This window comes from Lactuca saligna, chromosome 9, assembly GCF_052625555.1.
Source record: "Lactuca saligna cultivar CGN05327 chromosome 9, ASM5262555v1, whole genome shotgun sequence".
In the NCBI taxonomy this organism is placed as follows: Eukaryota; Viridiplantae; Streptophyta; class Magnoliopsida; order Asterales; family Asteraceae; genus Lactuca; species Lactuca saligna.
The window spans coordinates 139270143-139280886 of NC_136425.1; positions in this window are offsets into that span (position 1 = coordinate 139270143).

Consider the following 10744-nt stretch of genomic DNA (forward strand, 5'->3'; position numbering starts at 1 on the left):
ATGAGGGTACAACCTACGTAGATTTCGTTAGAGCTTTCGGTCTTCCCGTTAGCCATTTCTACGATGAATGTTTCTTTTAGTGGTTGAGGGGTTAGTTTTAGTAAGTGTTTAAAGTTATGATTTACGAAGCTTCTTTCTGCACCACTATCGAATAAGACACAGGCATAAGAGTTGTTGAGAAGGAACGTACCCATGACTATTGTGGGATCCGCCATCGCTTCATTGTGACCAATAGCGAGTAGTCTTCCGGTTCCCCCAGCATTTGCAGCCTTCGGACAGTTTTTCCTGAAGTGACCAGCTTCACCGCAGCCGTAACATGTTGGGGTCACTCCCGAACCGGGAACTTGCGAAATAGGTTTAGGAGGGGCTTTGCAGAATCGCACCGTATGGCCCTTCCGACCACAGTTAGAACACTGCAATTCACGGCAGGGGCCGTTATGGTGGAAAGGGCACTTTGGACATTTGGGTAGATTCCCACTATAAGACTTTGGCGGTGCAGGAGCGGCTGGAGTAGTGGCAGCATGGATCGCCACAATTTGTTGGTCCCTGTAGGAGGTTTGAGTCTTCTTACCCTTCTTCTTATCCCATCGCTACCTCTTTGTATCAAAAGAATTGGGCGGTGTAGTGGTAGTTGTGGTTACCGTTGCTGGAGTGGAAGAGATTTCATGGTTGATCAGACTCTGGGCCAATTCCTTGGCGCTGTCGAAGGTGGTAGGGCATGAGGCTAGAACATTTCCTCGATACGGGGGCACTAAACCCCAGATGTACCATTCAATCTTCTTGCTTTCGGACGGTATCATATTGGGACACATAGCCGCCAAGTCACTGAACCTGGCCGTATACGCTACTATGTCAGTAACTTTCATCTTGAGGTTCTAGAGTTCCTCCTCAAGTTTCTGAATTTCGCCCCTAGGGCAATACTCCTTTCTCATGAGGTCCTTTAGAGTGTCCCAGCCCATAGCATTGGCTGTAACCAAGGAGAGTGCACTGACATGGCCGTTCCAACATGTCAATGCCCTGTTAGTGAGGGTGGCAGTTGCGAATTTGATTTTGCTCTCTTCGGGGCAAGAGCACATTTCAAAGAAAGATTGGGTTCTTTCAAACCATTGGGACAGTGCCAGAATTCCTCCGGTACCATCGAAAAAGGTAGGTTTACAGTTCATGAAGTCCTTATAAGTGCATCCCTGCACTCTTTGATGGACTTCACCAAATCTAGAGTTGCCACCGCTCGCATCACCCGAGTTCACTTGAGCCATGGCTGCAGTCACAGCCGTTTGGAACAGCACTGGATCAAACTGCGGAGGAGGAGGTGGTGGAGGAGGGGTTTGAGTTGTTGGTCTTCCTCTGTTTGAACGCCTTCACGGAGGCATCTTTCACTAGAAGACCATACAAAGGATAGCAATAGTAAGAGTCTATTGCGAGGATAAATAGAGTGTTTCATGGATTGAATAACATAATTCAATATCAGAACGAGAGGCATAGCAATAGAGTAGTTAACTGCCTATACACTGGTATTAATGATGTAACACAAGTTCATGAAAATTGACCTAACGGTAGGTCTTACATCAAACCATAGAGAAAATGTTGGCAGTTTAGAGGTCTAGTTAGAGTACTTTTAAGCTAGGAATGTTTACAGACAAGAGATCTATGGAACATAGAGAGGAAAGGCTAGTCCTTTAAACAAAAGAGTGGGGTACTAGACATCTTCTACTAGCGACGGTTACTTGTTGGGCGAACCCTCAGATCCGCTAGCTGACTCATAACTTCTTGAAGGTGTCGGTCATGAATCCTTTGACGTGCTCGGAGTTCCCTAACTTCGGCTCGAGATGCAGCTAGCTGATGCTGCAGAGCCTCGTTATTCCTCCTTGTCCTATCCACGGTTTCTTCGAGTTGGCGGATGCGAACCGTGTTGAGGTTCGAGTTGGCATCCACTTCTACAACTCGACCAATGGCTGCTTGACCCAGCTCAACATTTCTGGCGATCCTTCAGATCATGATGGGCAGAACCCGATCTACTGATCCTCCTTCGTTTATGTTGTAGAAGCTTCGATCTCCATTGTAAGGCAAGGGTTGGCCCTGCTCCTCGCTCCATCGATGCAAGGATATGGCCCGCATAGGAGTGGGACCCTGAAATGTCGGAAGGGGGTTGGGGTTCGGAACTCTGGGAGGTAGATTATTAACTTCTGGCTCGGAATCGGAGTTATCCGAAAATCCTTCTGCTCGGTGGTCATCCAGAGGGATTAGGTGATCGTCGTCTGACTCTTCGCTGAGCCAACCTTCATTGCCCTGGTTTGGGTAGTACGGGTCGCCTGGAAGGTGGAAGCCAGCCATGATATATAGGCGAGAAAAGGGGAAAAGAAGATTAATAGGCGCACTAACCTAAATTACTTATAAGATGATCGTCACGAGTTAGACCAATACTTGCATAATGCATACTAATTACATGCGACCGGGGCAGGATAGTCCATCGAATAAGTGACCCTAACTCTAAATCCACAACCAAACAAGGAACATGAAGTAAAGCAAAGATCACAGATTCTAAGTCTATAATGCCCTAGTCACATGTAACCGGAAAGTATCCATTTAGCAACTACTGCTCCATCAGTAACGACCCTTTTTAGCTCTCACACATGTATGATTTAGAGGTACATAATACTCCTATAGTATTCTTATGCTAATTTGTCACACCCCAAAACCGATAACGGCGGAATACGTTTCGGGGTGGAGGACGTCATGTACAGTATCATCACGATTGCATAATAGTAAAAACAAGAAACATACAACCATTTCATTTACATAGTGAGTTTAGTTACAAGTGTGTTTCGTTATGTTCAACAAACACCAAAAGTAATACAAAAATAAGAGATGGATCTTATATGCTCCACCTTCTCCAAAATGCTGCACCTATACCTGTCTATCTTTGACCTGAGGATACAAGTTATTTTGAAAACGAATATCAGCATAAAGCTGGTGAGTTCATAAGAGTTTAGTGTGAGTTTTGTATCAAAAAGCATTAGAACCGATAGTGTGAAGAGCTGTAGTTCACAGTCATAAGTAGCAGTAAAACCTAGAAAATCCTATATTTTCCAGCAATACATTGTAAGTGAAAACCTTTAAGAAACATATCATTTTTCTTTTTTGAAAACCATTTATCGTAAAAGTATAATAGTGACTCTCTAATAAGTAATGCAATATGGTAAGTTATGCCTGAAGTCAATAATAGTGGTACCAACTTCCTTTAGTGATAGATACTTGGTTACTTCGGGATATTAACTTAACCTTTAGTTTAGTATTTTTAGTGCGGTTATAGTGTATTCCTTGTATGTTTCCGATAGTGTGAGCAATAGTGGACCCCATGACCTTCTCGGTCATACATAGTGTAGTGAAGTAGTAGCATCCCTGGGCCTGCACGGCTCGGACTAAAGTTAAAAGTCGGGATATTAAATTGTACTTTAGTTTAGTATTTTAGTGTGGATATAGTGTATTCCTTGTATGTTACCGATATTGTGAGCAATAGAGAACTCCATGACCTTCCCGGTCATACATAGTGTAGTGAAGTAGTGGCATCCCTGGGCCTGCACGGCTCGGACTGAAGTTAACAGTCGGGATATAATAGTGTCTGCCCCGTATAGATCTATACATGTAGTGTCGTCTTTCGGTCGGAAAAACTCTAGGCATAGTATATAGCGAATAGAGAACCTCATAGTGAGTTAGTGTGTTATCTTCTGTTTTGCGCCTTTTCTTGTATTATAGTGTAGTAGTCTTTGGTATGACTCGTAGTGTGTTCTCTTGTTAGTGTATCGTCTCACAATAGTGTGTATTATAGTGAGTAGAGTAGTAGTTATAGCGAGTAGTAATGGCCTTAAATATACCTATTATAGTTAACTTAGTGTGTATAGTTCTTACCAATTTAGTGGTTTAAACATCGGATGAAATGAAAATGCTCGTATCCAACACTAATATACATGATATATAACTAAGAAATCAACGACAGTCAGACGGATAACAACTACCCTAAGCCCACAATCAAATAAGAATAGGAAATAAGGCGAGCTATCGGTCCTAAGTCCTTCAAGTCTTACTTATATAAATATATTAGAGTGGTTACATTTTATAAGAAAATTTATTTAAGAAAAATCTTGTCCACAGGGAACATTTGAAAAGTTGTTTATTTATTCAAAATAGTCTTGAAAACGTAAAATCCTTTTATGAGGCGTAGTGGTAAATCACATGTGATTTGAACTACGGATAGTGAATCACATGTGATTAATTTCCATCAACATGTATAATTGACTTGTATCCCCCCCCCTAAAACATATAAAAACATTTGAAAGGTTCATTTAAGGGGTATGAACTCACCTATAGTGAGTGGTTCTGATGAAAATGTTGGATTAGATGCTAGGTGTCAAGTGGTGACTTGGGAACACGCGCGAATCCTATTAAGCATATGTACGCACGTATATGGATTTAATTAGTGTTATGAACAACTAATTGATGATTTTGGGACCATCATAGTGACTATTAAACACTTATAATGAATTGTAATATTCATATATGATTGTATGAGGGTTTATAAGGCTATACAAGAGGGTGTATGGTCAAAGTACACACTATATGTGTGTGTGCGGCCAGGAGTGCGGCCTAGTGTGCTGTCGGCACTTGTGTGCGGCTATGTGTGTGTGTGCGGCTGCACACAAGTGTGTGCGGCCGTATACTCCTCTTGCGGGTCCAAATGAAGTGTTTGCTCTTCACTTTAAGGAGTTTTGAATGGGTGCTGCCTCCTCATGAAGGTGTGCGACCGTTCACCTTCAAGGGTCCATGAATATGATGAACATGACGAGTTCTAAGGCTTGGCACTCAAGTGTTAACCTCTAATAAGCTTGAAGATGTACTAGATCACAAATATGAACTCTTCAAGGTGTTCTTGGTTCAAGATTTTTAGAGAGAGAAAGTAGGGAGAGATTAAGGAGTATCCAAATGAATGAATGAAGAAGGTACCCAGCTATATATATATATATATATATATATATATATATATATATATATATATATATATATATATATATGTTTGAGTGTGAGGCTGGAGGGTGTGTGGTCGTTCACACAAAAGTGTGGCCGCACACACCTCTTTTGGTGTGTTTAATTTGATTTCATGATGTAAAACACTTTCCAACACCTCCTAAGACCCATAATTAGACTATATTGTGTCCAAAACGCATTCGGAACCACAAGATTTCCAAATGGGTGATGAATTCAAGATTTAAAGACAATACGCGGACCAATTACATAGGATGAATGTTTCGGGTTGTCACACAATATGGGAATTTACAAACGGAATTTACAAATGAAAAATATAGGAATTTTAATAAATCAGATACTGATAGACAATATTTTCTTTTATTATAGTTTAAATATGTATTTTAAAGAACTTTTATTCCTTCTTGTTACAAACCTAAAATATAGGAATTTACATACAGAAGTTTAACATCTACATTAATATCAATTTATATATTAAAAATAATAAGTAATATGAGTTGTTATCTAGCAAGTGACATTCGAATAAGAATAATTCTAAACTTTTCAAAAAAAAAGACATGTGTCAAATTCAAAGTGAAGTTTACATTTGAAAAATATGATCTTTATGTATTAGGGTAGATATATAAATATAAAATTTTATAAAAATAAAATATTATGTTTTGCTGATATTAAATTTGATGGATAACTAAAAAATTTCAAAATAATATTAATTTATAATATAGATATTAAAAAACAAAATATAAATAGAGCCATAATTCACTATTATAATTATATATGTAAACTAAACTGTAATAAATCACATATTGATGAACACAAGTTGGCGCATATCAATATGGCACGTAGTGAAACATGTAAATGTCAAAATGTATAACGTTCATATATATATATATATATATATATATATATATATATATATATATATATATATATATATATATATACATACATACATACATATATATATATATATATATATATATATATAAAGAGAGAGAGCGAGTGTTAGGTACATATATGAAACCTTAATTATTGTGTAAGTGTGTGGCTAATTATTGACCAATCATTTAATACAGCCAATTTAGGGATTTTATTATCAATTAAATTAATAAAAAAAATAATGACTATATTTATGGAATTGTTTCACACATCTTTTCATCACAAGACAATTTAATGAGTATGACACTCTTTTCGTTGGAAATATAATTTTAATCGGAGATGATAGAAATGATTTTTGTACAAATTTCATTTCCTACATGTTTTAATGTATGTTGAAGCCTGTAATGGTGTCATTGTTGCAACATAAAAGAACCTGTCATCCATTTTAGTTATTAAGATATTATTTGTCGGTTCGAATTTTCTTCTTCACCATTGTTTTTTATGTTATATTATTTGAATTATAACAATAACTATATGTAATATTTTTGTTAGCGTATAGCTATAAATGAAATAAGCATGCATAATATAAAACAAGAAGGATATGTACCATGAGAAAGCACTTTGTGGCCACATCCGGTAGCATACACAGGAGGAGAGACTAGCAGCGAGTAGGGATATTGCCTGGGCACTTTCTGCCAACTTTGTTTCTGCGCAATGCGGTGATGCAGAACAAGGGCCGTCTAAGAGGTTCAAACTCCCGGATCATAACCAACCACCACCGCCGGAGGACGAGGACGGTGCTTCATCTGATCATGATTTACTTTTTGGGGGGCGTGCATTCATGCATGTGCGTGTACGCTTTTTAAAATAAAATTATATGCATGGGAGATGCATATGTAGTGTGTTTTTTTATTATTAGTTTAATAATTCTCAAAGACACTCAAGTAAAAGAAAATTATGGAAATGGTTAATTTATAATTACGTTTGACATTGATAGTAATCAAACAAGCACACGTTTTGGTAATTATCTAAGAATGTTAGGGATTTAGTTTTTAATTTGTGGCCTTATTTTAGATAACAACTCAAAGATTTTATTTCTATTAGCAACTATAAATAAAATAAGTATGCAAAATCTAAAATTCTTAAAGACACTAAAATAAAAGAAAATTATGGAAATTATTAATTTATGATTGCATTTGACTTTGATTGCAATGATTAATACATTTGACTATATATTCATATTCCTAAAGAATTTAATACGTAAGTATTTTTCGATATGAAAAATTATTGTACAATATTCTTACAGAATGCAATACAAATAAATACGTTTATTTTTTTGAAATCTAATTTAAATTGCGTTCCTTAATAACTTGAGTGTTACACAAAAAGTATACGTTCTATCCTGCAAAAACATGAAGTACTAGTCTCTTCCAGACTTTCTTTCTCGATAATAGGAACAGTTCCTCTACCAGTGTCCAGTTTCTTCACAAAAGAAACAAGATCTATCTATGTGGTCCTTATTGAATTTCTTGGGCTTAAATGTGTTTAGTCCATAAAACTGTTGGATTAAATGTCTTATCCGATAACCATAATTGGTATGTACTTGAATTGATAGCGACACAGTCCTTTTGGGTTACCCTCAAACCTAGCAACCGAATAAGGAAATTATGAAAGGAGAGATATTGATTAATTATTATCACTTGAAAAATTCATTACCAAATATCTAGTTGGATAGAATTTTAATAATCATTTTACCACAAGTATTATGATAAAGGAAAATCATGGTTATCGAGATTGATGACGAATGCATCACTATGTGATGCAAAATATATGTAGGAAGATAATAAATAACAAAAAATAAAAATAGAGCCATAATTAAAAGTTATATTTATATGTGTAAACTAAATTTTAATAAATCACGTATTGATGGAGACAAGTCGGTAGTTGCTAATATGGGAATTTACAAATGAAAAATGTTGGAATTTTAATAAATCAGGTACTGATAGACGATATTTTCTTTTATTATAGTTTAAATATGTATTTTGAAGAACTTTTATTCCTTTTTGTTACAAATCTAAAATATAGGAATTTACATACAGAAGTTTAACATCTACATTAATATAAATTTATATATGAAAAATAATAATTAATATGAGTTGTTATCTAGTAAGTGACATTAGAATAAGAAATAATTCTAAAGTTTTCAAAAAAAGACATGTGTCAAATTCAAAGTGAAGTTTACATTTGAAAAATATGATCTTTTTGTATTAGGGTAGATATATAAATATAAAATTTTATAAAAATAACATATTATGTTTTGCTGATATTAAATTTGATGGATAACTAAAAAACTTACAAAATAATATTAATATATAATATAGATATTAAAAAACAAAATATAAATAGAGCCATAATTCAATATTATAATTATATATGTAAACTAAACTGTAATAAATCACATATTGATGAACACAAGTTGGTGCGTATCAATATGGCATGTAGTGAAACATGGAAATGTCAAAATGTATAACGTTCATATATATATATATATATATATATATATATATATATATATATATATATATATATATATATATATATATAAAGAGAGAGAGCGAGAGTTAGGTTCATATATCAAACCTTAATTATTGTGTGAATGTGTGGCTAATTATTGACCAATCGTTTCATAAAGCCAATTTAGGGATTTTATTATCAATTAAATTAATAACCAAAAATAATGGCTATATTTATGGAATTGTTTCACACATCTTTGCAACATAAAAGAACCTGACATCCATTTTAGTTAATAAGATATTATTTGTATGTTCAAATTTTCTTCTTCACCATTGTTTTTTTATGTTATATTATTTGAATTATAACAACAACTATATGTAATATTTTTTGTTAGCGTATAGCTATAAAAGAAATAAGCATGCATAATATAAAACAAGAAGGATATGTACCATGAGAAAGCATTTTGTGGCCACATTCGGTAACATACACAGGAGGAGAGGCTAGCAGCGAGTAGGATAATTGCCTGGGCGCTTTCTGCCAACTTTGTTTCTAGGCAATGCGGTGATGGAGAACAAGGGCCGTCTAAGCGATTCAAACTCCCGGATCTTAACCAACTACCACCATCGGATGACGAGGACGGTGCCTGATCTGATCATGATTTACTTTTCGGGGGGCGTGCATTCATGCCTGTGCGTGTAGCCTTTTTAAAATAATATTATATACATGGGAGATGCATATGTAGTGTTTGTTTTTTTATTATTAGTTTAATAAGTCTCAAAGACACTCAAGTAAAAGAAAATTATGGAAATGATTAATTTATAATTACGTTTGAAATTTATAGTAATCAAACAAGCACACATTTTGGTAATTATCAAAGAATGTTACGGATTTAGTTTTAAATTTGTTGTCTTATATTAGATAACAACTCACAAATTTTTTTTCTATTAGTAACTATAAATAAAATAAGTATGCAAAATCTAAAATTCTTAAAGACACTCAAGTAAAAGAAAATTATCGAAATGATTAATTTATGATTGCATTTGACTTTGATTGCAATGATTAATACATTTGACTATATATTCATATTCTTAAAGAATTTAATACGTAAGTATTTTTCAGTATGAAAAATTATTGTACAATATTCTTACGGAATGCAATACAATCATAATTTTTTTTAAAGTTTTTCAGATTTTACTAATAATATAATAAGGTACTGTAAATAATTTATAAGGTAAAATAAATACGTTTATTTTTTTGAAATGTAATTTAAATTTCATTCCTTAATAACTTGAGTGTTACAGAAAAAGTATACGTTTTATCATGCAAAAACATGAAGTCCTAGTCTCTTCCAGACTTTCTTTCTCGATAATAGGAGCAGTTCCTCTACCAGTGTCCAGTTTCTTCACAAAAGAAACAAGATCTATCTATGGGTCCTTATTGAATTTCTTGGGCTTAAATGTGTTTAGTCCATAAAACTATTGGGTTAACTGTCTAAGCCCATAACAATAATTGGTATGTACTTGAATTGATACCGACACAATCCTTTTGGGTTACCCTCAAACGTTGCAACCGAACAAGGAAAGTATGAAAGGAGAGATATTGATTTATTATTATCACTTGAAAAATTCATTACCAAATATCTAGTTGGATAGAATTTTAATAATCATTTTACCACAAGTATTATGATAAATGAACATCATGGTTATTAAGATTGATGACGAATGCATCACTATGTGATGCAAAATATATGTAGGAAGATAATAAAAAACAAAAAATAAAAATAGAGCCATAATTAAAAGTTATATTTATATGTGTAAACTAAATTTTAATAAATCACGTATTGGTGGACACAAGTCGGTAGTTGCCAATATGGGAATTTACAAATGACAAAATATTGGAATTTTAATAAATCAGATACTGATAGACGATATTTTTTTTATTATAGTTTAAATATGTACTTTAAAGAACTTTTATTCCTTTTTGTTACAAATCTAAAATATAGGAATTTACATACAGAAGTTTAACATCTCCATTAATATTAATTTATATATTAAAAATAATAATTAATATGAGTTGTTATCTAGTAAGTGACATTTGAATAAGAATAATTCTAAAGTTTTCAAAAAAGGACATGTATCAAATCAAAGTGAAGTTTACACTTGAAAAATATGATCTTTATCTATTAGGGTAGATCTATAAATATAAAATTTTATAAAAATAACATATTATGTTTTGCTGATATTAAATTTGATGGACAACTAAAAAATTTCAAAATAATACTAATTTATAATATAGATATTAAAATTATATATATATA